Here is a 14420-nt window from a genome sequence, read left to right on the forward strand (position 1 = left end):
ACAGGCCATTTCCAGTTCTTACATATATTTTCTCAGTAACTTAACCCCTTTAGATGCTTCGTATTCACTCTCCTCCCATCCCACACAAATTTCCATTTGTAATAAGATCCCAATCCAAGTCCAAATTTCCACTACAACCCATTCCACACCCTTCGGTTCATATTAAATCTAATAACAATTACTGTCGTGTTCCTTATCAATCGTGCATTACTGAATCAAATCCTAAACAAGTTTAGACTAACATAACTTCTTTAAATTAAAGTGAATATAGCAATTCTTACCGAGTCAGCAAGCAAAATCGCTCCTAGCTTGCTGCTCCACCAAAATCGCTCCACTTTGTCGCCACCCACAGCTGCTGTCGACATAACAACCACCCCATTCAATTATCTTTCATCCAATACCACTAATTAACTCGAAATCGAGTTTACACTATCGATTTGTAGGCGAAATTCACTAACCTTTCGCGAAAACCCGACGCACTCCAAGAATTTTCGGCTCCACCACTGTTTCACTCCACTCCAGCTCTTCCAACTGCTACTGCCGACCTTCAACACCCCCAATACACTCAGTTACAATCGATATATCCAATTCCATCAATATTTAAATCAAATTATCAAATAGATACGAAATCGCACTCACCTTTTACCTCGATACGACGCGATTTCCAGAAATTTTGAATCCCCACTCTCGCGTTCAGTGTTGACAAGGTTTGGGTGTGAGGAATTGAGGTTGAATCAATGGAAATTTGGGCGATTTAGAGTTTCTCTCTCCTAGGTTAAAGAGGTGCGAATTGGGGAAGAAGAGGTGCGATTTGATTTCGCGATTTTTGTTTTTTTTCTATTTGGGCCGCGATATATTTAGGCCCAAGCCCAATATATCCTAATTATACTTAACGTCCTACTTAGACTCCTAACCACTAACGAATTTGACGTCGCGTCGTAATTATTTTTCCGGCTCATCCCGCTAAATTTAATCTTCTATATTCTATCTCACCGCATGCTATAATGATGACCCAATCATGCGTGTAAGCTGTTAACTCGTGCCAGCTTCGCACGCAGAAAACCGCTAACCGCCATTTTTGGTCAAATTTTCGTATAAGATTTGCTCATCTAACGGGGCTTAGGAGTCGGAGTTAAGTTTCAGTAAGTTACGTACGTTTGAAATATAAACCCGACGACCAATTTACATAAATGACCCTAGATTTATTATGAAACTAGGGTTTGCCCGTGTCGTACAAGATCTGATAATGCGGTATGAAGGTGTCTTTAAGTAAAAACATATCAACACCAAGCTAAAGGCAACGCTTCAAAACAATGGAAATTATATTTAGTTTCGCGGTCGATCATGAAAAAAAAAAATATAGAATTTGACGCGTTGACAAAAATAAATGTATGTTGGTGTTTTTGTACTTGGGCATAGGCAACCTGTTTTTTCTTGAATATTGAATCTTTTCGTAAACACGGAGAACATAAAAAACGCAGAAGAAAAAAGAATCACATCATCTTTACATAGTTTGCCAATTCCATAATAACCTATATTTTCAATTACTTCCTTTGATATGCGAGTCGGGGTTGAACACGGTTGGCAGGTTTTCATCCATGTAACTATGTAAGTATTTAACTTTAGTTGCTGAGGCTCTTGGCAATTTTGACGGAGTACAGAATCACCCGAAAACAAAGATTTACTGATTTGCCAAGGCAAAAATGGAGACAGAGTAGTCATAAAAAAGACGAAGATCTAATGAATTTACAATGGCCTAGATTGGCTTCACTGCTTGACATATAAATCAAAAGTATTTTGTACAACTATTTAAATGCAAGAAAAGGGATTTCTACTTTCAAAATAGAAAATGATCATGGCAAGTAATTTCAAATTTTAGTGCAGTAGAGCATAAGCACTGTAACAAACACATTTTTGGATTACAAAAAACTCAGAATGGTATCTTTCATGAAATCATTCTCCCAAAAAAGAAACACTACCCATGCATCAGTGCATCATGCATAAAACTCAAAAAGATACAAAAGAAAGAGAACGCACAATATATATATTGATTATAACGACAAAAATTACGTGTCAACCATCCCCAAGACATGGGGGCATTGCATCCAATTCTCCACGTCTTGGCTTCAAAGACTTTACAATTACTTTCATCAAGTACTGGTAACTATTTAGTCAACTATGTAACAAAGCCGGTAGCTTTGTGGAAGTGTGACGGTATGTCTTTGTCCCAGTTGCACAAGGCTCCTCAATATGATCATCATCTTGCTCACCATGCCATGCTCTATAGTATTTGGATAAGTTGAGTGTGGTTGTCGGATGGTCCACGCCACAACTATAACCTGAGAATAAGTGAACATGCATATTCTCATAGCCTCTTCTTTGATCTTGGACTTGACATCTCAAGGACATCATTATCTCGATCCCCGAGGAAACTTCGAAACCGAAAGACCGGATGACATTGAAGGATGTCCGAAATCTCCCTTGCTAAGGGCGAAGAGGCAACCATTATGCAATCACGAACATTTTCACGGGAGGGCGAAAATTCCGTCTCTTACTCTCCTCAAGCAGCTTTACGGAATGTCTTGCTTATAACTTTCCTTTGGCATCACCAACCGCCACGCCATATTAGGAACTTCCATAAGCATAGCACATATCGGATGGACAAAGATCCAAGAGCTCAAGATTTATGTGCATGTGGTAAGGCATCTGCCTCCTCCTTTCCATAATTTCCTGGTTAAAGCAAGAAGATTGATAATAGAATCAGATAAAGATATAGGGAAACCAAATTGTTTTGGAAATTATCAACGAGCAATAGAATCAGAATCTCAAAATCCTAGCAGCAACAACAACAATTTCAACTTCTAACTGATTTACTGTCCAACTTGATGTCATGAAAGATTATGTTCTCCTAAAAAAAGCAACGGAATCTGGTGTGAACACCAAGAGTTGATATGAGAAGAAGGTCTAAATACAGGGATATGCATGAAGCAGTTTGAGTTCGGAGTATCTAAGCTTCACACACAAGAGTGCAAAGAAAGAGGAGATTATACTTTTTACACAAGTGTTCAAAGCAAATGAAAAGAAGAAGAATTTTAGTTACATAGACCAATTCTAGACCCTCGACGGGATCATAGGAACGTTGTTCTGCAGGTATGCGCAAGCTGCCGCGACACCACTTCCCAAAATAATAGGGTATCCTACATCCTTGAGTATCATTTCCACACCAGCCGGACAACCCAACAGCTTGCGGTACCTGCGAGAAACGAGCAAAGCAAAACATTCCTTGATCAAACAAAGTGTGAAGCAAGCTCCATTTCACAATGAGTAAGTGTGTGATAGAAGTGAAAATGATAGAAAAGCCTATGGAAATAAACGGGCTTCAGCTCAATGAGAGTTTCAAATTGAACATAGATTGGGTTTAATCACATATATTAGGATCCAATTCAAAACAAATTCTGTATTTAGAAGTTCAACTTAATTTAAGGAGTAGAAGATGAGAACAATATCCCATACCTCATTAACATTGCCAAGATGCCCTATTCTCAAACACCCTTCCTCGCTACTTTATTTAATCCCGGACCCAAGCTTAAATTGTACCTCTTCCATCCCTTCTAACAATTTCTGAACTATCAATGTAAGGTGGAACAACCATCGCAGCGATGGCGGTGTTACTCACCCATTCCTCCTTTTGTGTACAATTTTTAATCCCCATGCCTCAAAGAAGCAAGCCTGCATGCCATAGTTCTATTAATATACCATCACTTGTAAAGAAAAAATGAAAAAGAAAGTAGCACAAGCTAATCTATGAGAGACTTTTGGTCATGACCTTGTTGCTTTGCCTAAACGAGTGTGCCTTGCAATCACATTATCAAGTCCTTCCTCGAATAAGAGATCAAGAGCTGCTCTCACCATAAAGAAGTTGAATGGAAGGAGTGTATGGCCAATATGTTCCCATCTTATAGAACTTCAAGTAGTCATTCCAATCAAGAAAACTCTTAATCGATTTGGCGCCTTGGTTGCTTCTAGTGCTTTGGGGCTAGCACACACAAATCCCCATTCCAAGAGGAAGAGAAAGAGCCTTTTGAGAGCATGTTAAAGCTACATCAATTCCCCATTCATCCATACGGAAATCAAGAGCACATATTGAGGACACTCCATCAACAAGAAACAATGATGGATGTCTGTAGTGATCTGTAAAATCAAGAGCACACATTGCAACATGATAAGTCTTCTTTGATAAATTTCAATATATGGAGAAGGTTGGGAAAAGGGATATTACACATTTGTCGTTGAAGATGTTTATAGCAAAACTTCTGGGTATACGACATTCGCGGTTTGACTTTCTGCATTTGGAGGCAGAAGAATGTTGATCCCGGCCCTCACCGGCGCATCTTGAGAGGGCCACATACAATTGACCATGACTGAAAACTTCCGTGCGGAGGTCAATACCAACATACTTCACTGATTGTCCTTGAGACTTATTAATAGTCATTGAATAGGCCAATCGAACTGGAAATTGTCTTCTCGTCATATGGAAAGGAAAATTGGAAGACGACGGTGACAAAGATATCCTTGGAATAAAAGCTTCATTGCCCTATTTTTCACCAGTTAAAATTCTGGAAAAAAGAACGTGTGGTTTGCATTGTACCACTACCAATCGGGTTCCATTGCATAGTCCATCTCTGGGAGCAATATTTCGCAACAACATTATAGGACTACCAACTTTCAGGTTCAGGCAAAATGGTGGCAGACCAGTTGGATCAAGTGTGTTTAGGTACTCATTTGGATATTGATTAATATTGGTTGGATTATTTGCTTCTGCATCCTCCATCTTGTCGGCAGCTAGAAAGAGAGTAGTTTCTCCTGGGAACATATTCAAAGTTGTTGCATTAATTTCATTGACATCATCATTGCGTGCCGAAAGAATTGTACGTTCAGTTAAATATCCTGGGGTGACCGTGGTAGCATGATTCAGATGAGGGTATGTAGCAGAAATTAGTTCTTGAAGATCTGCACATTGACGAATTGTCGATGGCAGTTCCACCGTCTCACTTGGATCACTTCCAATCTAAACGAAGGAAGACAGAAAAAGATTAATGGATATAAGTTTGAAACAAAGGAGGAGAAAGCATAATACATAAGTGGTTACCTCCATCAAGAAATTTGCGAAACCCATATTTGCAGAGTTCCCATGTTCTAATCTCATGTTTTGTACCAAAGTTAGAACCCGAATATGATTCCAGAGGAAAGAACACCGCAAAGAAGCACGCACAATTTGTTCACGCACCCTTTGGGTATAATCGAAGGCATTGGCGAAAAGTCACCACCAAGAACAACTGTAATTCCACCGAAAGGCTTATTATTGTTGCAAGTATCCCGGCGTCCGATCAACCGCCTCAACACGTAACTTGTTTTGCATTGGGACCTCATCCCAAATAATAAGTTTAGTTTCCTCAATAAGTGGGCATCGCGGTGAATTCTTATTGAACCCACAAACCGAGGTATCAAGAATGTCCAGTGGGATGCAAAAGGTTGAATGAGCAGTCCGACCGCCAGCCAATAGCAACGCAGCTATTCCAGATGAAGCCACCATAATAACAATATGTCCCTCAATCCGACACGTAGCAGCAATGGTGTTATAGACAAAAGTCTTGCCTGTCCCTGCTGCCCCATTCAAAAAGAAAAGTGTCCCTTGATTTCGGTAAACAGAATCCAGGACTGCTTTATATGTCGAGTGTTGCTCAACATTTAAATGAACTCTGTTGCCATGTGCTTTTTCAGTTTGTGGATCATATTGAAATTGTCGTTGGTCCCATATAAGTCGGTTACCAACAACTGAGTTCCAATTGGTGGTTGATAGTGGCATAGGAGGAAAATTAATGAGTAGTTTACTTGACTCTATGAGAATCTCATTTAGAAGAAATAAACCATAATCTTGGACCTGAGCTTCGGTAGGTTCTGGAATGTTGAAGATGGTGCGAAGTTTGTGTGAGAGGTCGTCACAGATACTCTCCCAAAAATCATGCCACAATGTTTGGGGATATAGAGGATTGCATTCTGCGAGAATAACACAGAATAGTCGACGAAGATGATAACCAGTTTGCATGGTTGAGGCCTCTTGCAGACACTGCACCCATTCACTATCATCCTCAAGAAGTCCGCGTGCAATACATGCTTCTTTGAAAGTTGGATGTAAATCAGTACCAGTCCTTTTCAGATCATTAAAGGACTGTGGCCCTTTCACGACGGTTAGAAGCAAGCGTAAGTAAAATCTTTCACCAGAATTAGGACTCGCGAAATACATTCTACCAATAGCAAACCCCTGTGCCCTGAATTTCCAAATTTGGTGTTGCTTTATCCAAACGTAGTGTTCTGGCACTTGTTGATATGTGAGCCCCCTTGCACGCGAATCTGAAGCACAACAATCAAAAAATGCAGTAAGAGTTGACCGTTGCCTCTCTGCCCTCGCCCGTATATCATGCATGGACTCATTAGCATTATACACAACACGATGCATTCCAGGGAGATGAAGGGCTAATCTCACAACTGTTGGAATTTCCTCGTGCAGAGAAATTCCTAACAATCTCACAGCAGCTTCAGGTGGCCCAATATATCTCGCATCCAAATATTGCTTGATCTCATCCAATTCATTCAACACAATTGTTGTCCTGTCATTACCTTTAAATATGTACTTGTGAATGTATTTCACACAAGTAAGCCCTGCACAAACTTCAACATTAATATGGCAGTCAAACATCTTAGAAAGGTAAGGATTGTAAGGAACAACATTTCTATTATCAACTGAATGCTCTCTAACAAAATAAGACTTCCCATTGTCACGGCGACGGTAGAGAGCATATCCATTTGTATCCATAGTTGTACAATCTGTGAAAGCTCGGGGATAGTGATATTTACATTGACGATTAACCATGCAAGGAGAGTTTGGATTGTTAAGCCCACATGGGCCATGAACCATACATCTTAGTACAGTACGAAATAATTCAGGCTCAGTGTCAGGATCAGGAAATTCCGCAGATACAATGCGATCGACTTGTGCAGGCACTCGGATCTTGTCTGAATGTCGAAGATATATAAGTGCATGCATATGTGGCAGACCACGTTTCTGGAACTCAATGGTGTAAACATGAGCAACTGCCACACCAAGGACACCATGCTTCTTGATTACTTCCATCAAAGCTCTTCGTTTCAATTCAAATGCACGGGCAACCACCTCCGGCGATCATCAAAAGCGCTTTGGTTTGTAAACAATGCTTCAAGAATTTCCGTCCCAATCGCGGGTTTGCGGTCATTGTGAGGAATATGTCCGGATGGTGGTTGTAACGTGTAATTGCCATGGAGTCTTGAAAATTTTCAAACATATGCCTAGGGCTGCCGTCTGGGATGATGGTAGTACGACTTTGCCTTCCAATCTAATTTGGATCGACAAAGATCAAAGTACACATCGCTGATACCTTGATATAGTTCTACACGAAGCTTGTCTTGTTGTTGCCTATAGTAAGCGATTTTGTTTTGCTTTCGGTTGATGCCCATCCGGCCCACCGAAACTCCTCAAACAACTTTCTCCCTCGCCAAAATAGCCGAAAGTACTCGTGGTGCGCAAAGCGGTAGATAAGAATAAAAATTCATCTGTGTTAAGCGATCATTAGTGGTGGTAGCAGTTGAAGAGTCCTAACGCCGCAATTCAGGTGTCCATCCAAGCTCCCCATGGGGAAACAATAGGACATAATGCAATGGTAAGTAAGCTGGATGACACTCACTAATTTGCATGAATTCTTGCCCTCCTTTAAGATAAATAACAATGTCTCTCATACTTGCTCGCTCACGCCATCACCGGTAAAATGACAAAGAACCTCATCTGCCGTTGGTAAGTTGTACCGACGACCGCCTCGAAGCAAAGATAATGTAAATAAGCAGGTACATTGAAGTCCTCACCATGCTCGAAGAAGCCGATCTAAGAACATCATATGCGTGGCGATATGTATCGAGAAGCGGTTATATTGGAGCATAGTAACTTGAATGATTTTCAAGACATCCGTGTTGAGCTTAGGATTACGGTTGACGGACAACTAGTGCAAAGACTGGGATCATAGATATAAAGTTGAGAATAAGTAGCTTGATATCCCACGTCAGGAATTAAAGCTCCTGTGCAATGTCGCAGTTCACCGTGAATAGTGAAAGGCCTTGGACCCCGTCCAGCAAATAAGTGCTCTTGTACTCCAAGACTTGTAAATGCAAAAGCTTGATTATATTGTCGCATATATCTCCGAAATGACTTTGACTTCCGATCATTCCCATCGTATAAGGCTTTAAGGGCAGGAGGCAATGGTTGCAAAGGAGGACGCTTTATCTTTCCTTGTAAACAACATCTCCCAAAAAGAGGACGTGGCAGCGATGACTTTGATAATAGTTCATCCATCCAATGAAGTGCCTTACAAAATGGACATTGAACGTCCATTTTCCCCAAGTAGTGTCTTCCTTGTTCAACTGGGCGGTTAAGATTAAGAGTCGTGTGCACATCCCCATTGTAGTCGAGTGCCTCTTCATCGTCATCTTCACTCATGGTATCAGCACGTTCAGAGAATGGTTGTGCAGTATGCTGGAATGACTGCGGTCTACGCAAGAATGAAGTATTAAAAGGATTTAGACTGAGGTGTAAACAATTTGTTATTATTGCAAACATTTATGTGAAGAAATTACCTAGAATTTTGGTCACCGATATTGACTCGGAACCCGGACTTGGTAAATGTGGTATTAAGCGTCAATAAAGCTTGATGTAGACGAAAATGAGGTTACACGATTGCAAGGGAGCTTATATGGGTAAGAAAATATTGAAAGTTTGGTACTCGAAAAGTAGAAAATATGAAGAGAAAGTTGTAAAGAGCTTTGTGGTGCTATACCTTGCATTTTGGTAAGACGACGCGTTGATGCAAATGACTCATTTCTCGAAAGTTGGAATTGCATTATTTGGTAACGCAACACCGAGTTAAGAATACATGTGCTTGTAGACGGATAATAAGGGTGAGGTGTGAATTGGATTGGAAGGAAAACCAATAAAGTGGCATCACGAGACTCACCCGCTGCTTACAGTCTTTGAATCAACATGAGTACATTCTCACCGGCAAAGGTAAATAACCTAATAGGATTAAGAGCGAGAGAGACGCTCAAAGAGATTCCGTGAGAATTGAGTCGTTTAGTTGATGTGGTATGAGGTGTGATTGGACTATCTTTGAGGTGGAAGTCCGGCGGTTTGAGGTGGAGTTCCCGGAATTGGAGGGTGGACATACACTACAAAACCGGATAATCGATGGGCCATTGCTTGATGCCCATTCTGTTTATTCAATTTTTCCCTTTCCTTCGAAAGCACTGCAATAATTCTATTTGTTAGGCTTAACGCCTTTGATAGGAGAAGGGGATGGTTGTACCGATTGATTGGCAAATTGTCCGTAATTGGCCGAATTGAGATAAGTTGGTGTAATTGGATAAGAGCATAGAGGATACGAAATAGAAATAGAGATAAACATAAACATAAACCAAATTTCCAAAGATAAAATCTATATTCTATATAACAAATTAGGAAACTTATCTCTATTTCAATTTCAATATGCAAAGAAACGAAGATAAAGATATGGCAATATTTGTATCGGTGAAGTCCCATATGTAAAGAAAGACCCGAAGATAAGGTATACAAGTGACATAGCAAATAGGTAAAGGATAAGAAAATAGAAAAAGAGGATAATTTGGTAGATAATGAGAGGGAAACATTGTAGGAGTATTAGTACCTGAAAACTATGAGGTTGGTGGAGGGTAAGCCTATCTTGTGGAGGGACAGAGACACGTTTTTTCTTGTTAAGAGGATCAAGAGAATGGTCCAGTTAAAAACTTTGTTTGTAGGTTTGGTCGGTCTGGCCGCTATATAAAGAACGAAGAAAAAGTTAGAAGGAAGGAGAAAATATAAAGCAAACTTGATGTGTAATGTCAACAATAAGTATAATAAATTACATAAGACCGCAATTCAATTACTTGAAAGCCACGAGGTGGTTGAAGGTTGAGTCTATCTTGGAGAGGGATAAAAGTGTTTTTCGGCGGGTTTGAAGGATCAAGAGAAGGGGTCCATTGGCGTTTTCCCTTGTCTAGGGTTGGTCGGTTTGGATGCTATATACATAACCCAAAGAAACATATAAATCATGAGACCAGAAGAAATAAGTACCATGTGGATTAACGAACCAATGTAATAGAAACAACAAGAATAATACGAAGCCAAGAGGTGGTTGAAGGTTCAACCTATATGTTGCGGAATCGAATATTTAATTTTTTTGTTCAATGATCCTTAAATGGGTCCATTGGCCATTTTCCCTTGTCCACCATCAAGTTCAATCCTTCATAGAAATTGTACACTCAACATTAAAAAAACGGAGAAAAGAGAAGGAATGGTTATTAGCTATAAGAAACTATAAGAAACATTTATTTTTATAGTGCAATCCTTAGAAGATGCAAGAAGATGCCACGAAAAGAATACATGTCCAAAGAGGATACATGTCTACGTAACATAGCTATAATTACATTATGTGAAAGCTAGAATGAGGATAATTTTTCATATAATGCATGAGTATAAAAAAAAATTGAATAATTTTCATATAATGCATGAGTATAAAAAAAAAATTGAATAATAAATGTATGTTGTTGTGTTTTTTTTTTATTAATTTGGTTATATAATGATTGAAACTACAAATACATTGAATAATAAATGTAATGCCATTGTGATTTTTAGGTTATTATTTTTGTTATTTACTATAGAAACTACAAATACACGTTGCCTAAAGTCCTCAACATAGAACGTTCTTATGTTATCTACTATAGAAACTATAAATACACGCTGCCTAAAGCCCTCAACATAGAACGTTCTTATGTTATTTACTATAGAAACTACAAATACACGCTGCCTAAGGAATAAGGCATTATATAAAAGAGGAAAAGGGTCCATCGGTAGAGAGAAAGGAGAAAAGGGGTCGCTGCCGATTATGAAAAGAGAAGTTATAGGAGCATGACTGATAATCCTAACCGCTAAAACCGAGAGAACCATCTATACTTTTATATGGAGCATACAGTGTCTTACGCCAATATATATGAAGCATCTTCAGAGTCAATTGCAAGAGGAGGAATAGAGTAAACATCGTTGTCGGGTAGGTCTTTTCCACTTATATGGAGCATACAGGCCTTACGCCAATATATGGAGCATCTTCAGAGTCAATTGCAAGAGGAGGAATAGAGTAAACATCGTTAATCGGATAGGTCTTTTCCACCATTTGCAATCAAGAAGTGATGGATTGACCCCGGACTGTGATAATTATCCCAAAAATTTATAGGAGACGATGAGATTCCGTCAAGATTATCGTGGAGATTTGGCACAACGCTTTGTTAAGTAAAGCCTAAACAAACCTTTTGAGGCTAATATCTCTAAATATAAAAGAGGTAGCAGAGGGATTTTTATTTACTAATAAAAAGAGTATATCCAAACTTTTACCCTCTAAGTTGAGATAATGGACTCATAGGACGGTCTATTATCAGTAAGAACATATTAAGCTCGTGAGTCTTTCACCAATGTATGGAACATACTTGGAAAAAAAAATTGGGAACAACGTTTATACTACGATATACAATATCAATCAAAATCATCCTTAACATAAATATAGGATTGGTTGGGCATTAAACTATTATGCTTCTAACAATAACAATTGCATAGGCAAGTGTTATAAACGTGAAACTCATTACCATCAAATCAAGTAAATACTAATCCACATTTATAAAATAAAAACATACAAACTCGATTCCTCATGAATCACCGTCTTTCCAAACTCCTTAGTATTATAAGCGTAAGTACTACTTTCGAACCCATATCATAAAACACGACAATATAGATTAGTAAGAACATATTGAACGCCAATTTGCATAAACGTGAAACTCATTACCATCAAATCAAGTAAATACTAATCCACATAAAATAAAAACATACCGAACCGATTCCTCATGCAGACACCGTCTTTCCAAACTCCTTAGTATTATAAGCGTAAGTACTACTCAAAATAATTGAAAGAAATCTGGTGCCAAAAGCTGTGTAAGAATTAATATGAAATCATTTCTAATAGTTAACTTGAGTTTTGGTCAGTCCTCGGAAACTCAATGTATTGCACTGATTCTTTCACTGGAATATAAATAAGATTGTTTTTTTTTTTCTATTCCAAATAATGCCAAAATTTCCAAAGAGAACCAAGGATCCAACTGTAATCTTATAGGAGCATTGGCTATAAATGTTTGAGTTTCAACAGAGCTTACAGAAAACTTAACTATTTTTTCTGTGTTTTCCTGGACTAATATTGTTTCAATTACACAAATATGTTTACTTCATTAATTCAAAAGTCTATTAAAGCTGCGAAAAATACCTTGCTTTGATGGACCTTCTTTTCAAGTTGAACTTCAGAGCTAGGCAGTGCTCTTTTGAAAAAGGTGAATGATCTCAGTAATTTGATCTCAGTGAAGGCACACTTTGCTTTCAATCTCAGTAATCTCAGTAATTTGGAGTGTTCCACAAACACAAAAAACAGAGTTTGTTTGGAGAAAAGAAAAGGGGGAGAAAATCGCGATACTATGGGCCGGTCTGCGGCAAGTAAAGAGACATACCACTGAATAGCCTTAGATCCCGCCATGTCATAAGCAGGGTGAAACTATGAGAAGGTGTTTGCGAACGTCGGATGGATGGAGACCCTTCCCTAATTTGTTATATAGATTTACAAAAATACCCTTAATAATAATTCAGGTCTTTACAACATGATCTTCACTAATTATGTAACACAAGTTATTGCTTAACAAGTTCTTCTTGAATTTTTGGTAATAAAAAAAAACCCACCAAGTCCCATCCGGCCACCACACATGCATAGAACAATTATGGAAGTATTTGTCTGAGATCCCAACTGTTTATGTTTTATGATTTACGATCTCGGAAGTTGATGTATATTTTTTTTTCCCGATACACTCAATACTTTAGCAGTTTTGCAATACTGCCTTAATAGGGTGTGCTGGGTCTGTTCGGTTTTGGGCTTAAACTAATATCCGAACCGACCTTATCGATTTAGCTGTTACAAAAACTGAACTGAACCATCACCCCATGGTACGGTTAACCACATCCCAAAATCAAACCAACCTATTTCTACAAAATTGTAAACCAATTTAAACCACTAATTTTTCGGGTTAACCAACCTTAACCATAACCTAACTAAAAATTATTGAAGAAGGCCGGGTTGAATAAATTATAAGTAAAATAATCAATTTTAGTAATTTTGGTATCAATATGGTTCGGTTCGGTTCGGTTATATTTAGTTTTTAAATCTAAAAACCGTGAATTAATCCTACCCAGTCAATTTTCTAATATTTTAAACCGAACCAAACCGATTGAAGATAGATAACTAACCCAACTCATGTGGTTCAGTTTGGTCGGTTTAAATCAGTGTTCAGAAAATCGAACTGGACCGGTGGTTGAACCAGGGTCCGACCAGAACTGGTAAATTTTCGGTTCGGGTGTGGTTGGTGAAAACTAGAGTTTTTGGTTCAATTCTAAACCAATAAAAATCGGACCACCCATATTATAACGTGGGGAGTTGAACCTAACACCTAAACAAGATAGTCCAATCTCCAAACCAATATGCTATTATGTGTTTCTTATATACAAAATTTATTTTGATTTATAATACCAATTAATATTGAATTGAAACATGTATTTATTCATTTTATTATTATAATTATTAAAAAAATTGCTAAGTAAGCATTAATCGGTCCGACCGAATCAAACCATGGTTGAACCATTTCAACAAAAAAATGGGTTTGATCACCAGTTCGGTTTTCAAAACATTGGTTTAAATGGTTTTCTGCACACCCCTATTGCTTATAGGTTTTAAGAATCAAGATATCATGTGAAATTTGCGATGAATAATATTAAGTATCTTATTGTCGGTTGAAATTTATTTTGTCGACATGTGATGCCAAACTCCAAAGTCCAAACTAAAATATATTGATAGATGAACTTCTGCTAAAAACAAGTGTACATCATTCATCGTATAGATCATTAGATTAAAAAGTATATATATTTCTAATAATAATATACTATATACATTGAGGGTGGGTTCTTCTTTGGGAAAAGCGATTGTTTGAAAACTCTTAAATTAAGCAGAATAAGTTTGTGGACATGCAACTGTTTGCTGTCCACAAAACTCCAATTTCTAATTGGTGGAGTGGCTGCCAAAAAAACTGTGAAATTAACAAAAAAAAAATGGATTTAACTAATAGAAACGTGCTGTTTTTGGACAAGTCTATCTAAAAATTCGGACTCTAAATTAAGACCACTCATCTAA

The 14420-nt window shown here is 38.2% G+C and overlaps 1 pseudogene; it reads right to left on the reverse strand.

Annotated features, from left to right (window-relative positions):
* Positions 1-2928: 2928 nt before the first annotated feature.
* LOC147523242 (serine--glyoxylate aminotransferase-like) lies at positions 2929-7192 on the reverse strand (annotated as a pseudogene).
* Between the last annotated feature and the right edge of the window lie 7228 nt (positions 7193-14420).

Source organism: Coptis chinensis, chromosome 1 (assembly GCF_015680905.1).
Source record: "Coptis chinensis isolate HL-2020 chromosome 1, ASM1568090v1, whole genome shotgun sequence".
Lineage (NCBI taxonomy): Eukaryota > Viridiplantae > Streptophyta > Magnoliopsida > Ranunculales > Ranunculaceae > Coptis > Coptis chinensis.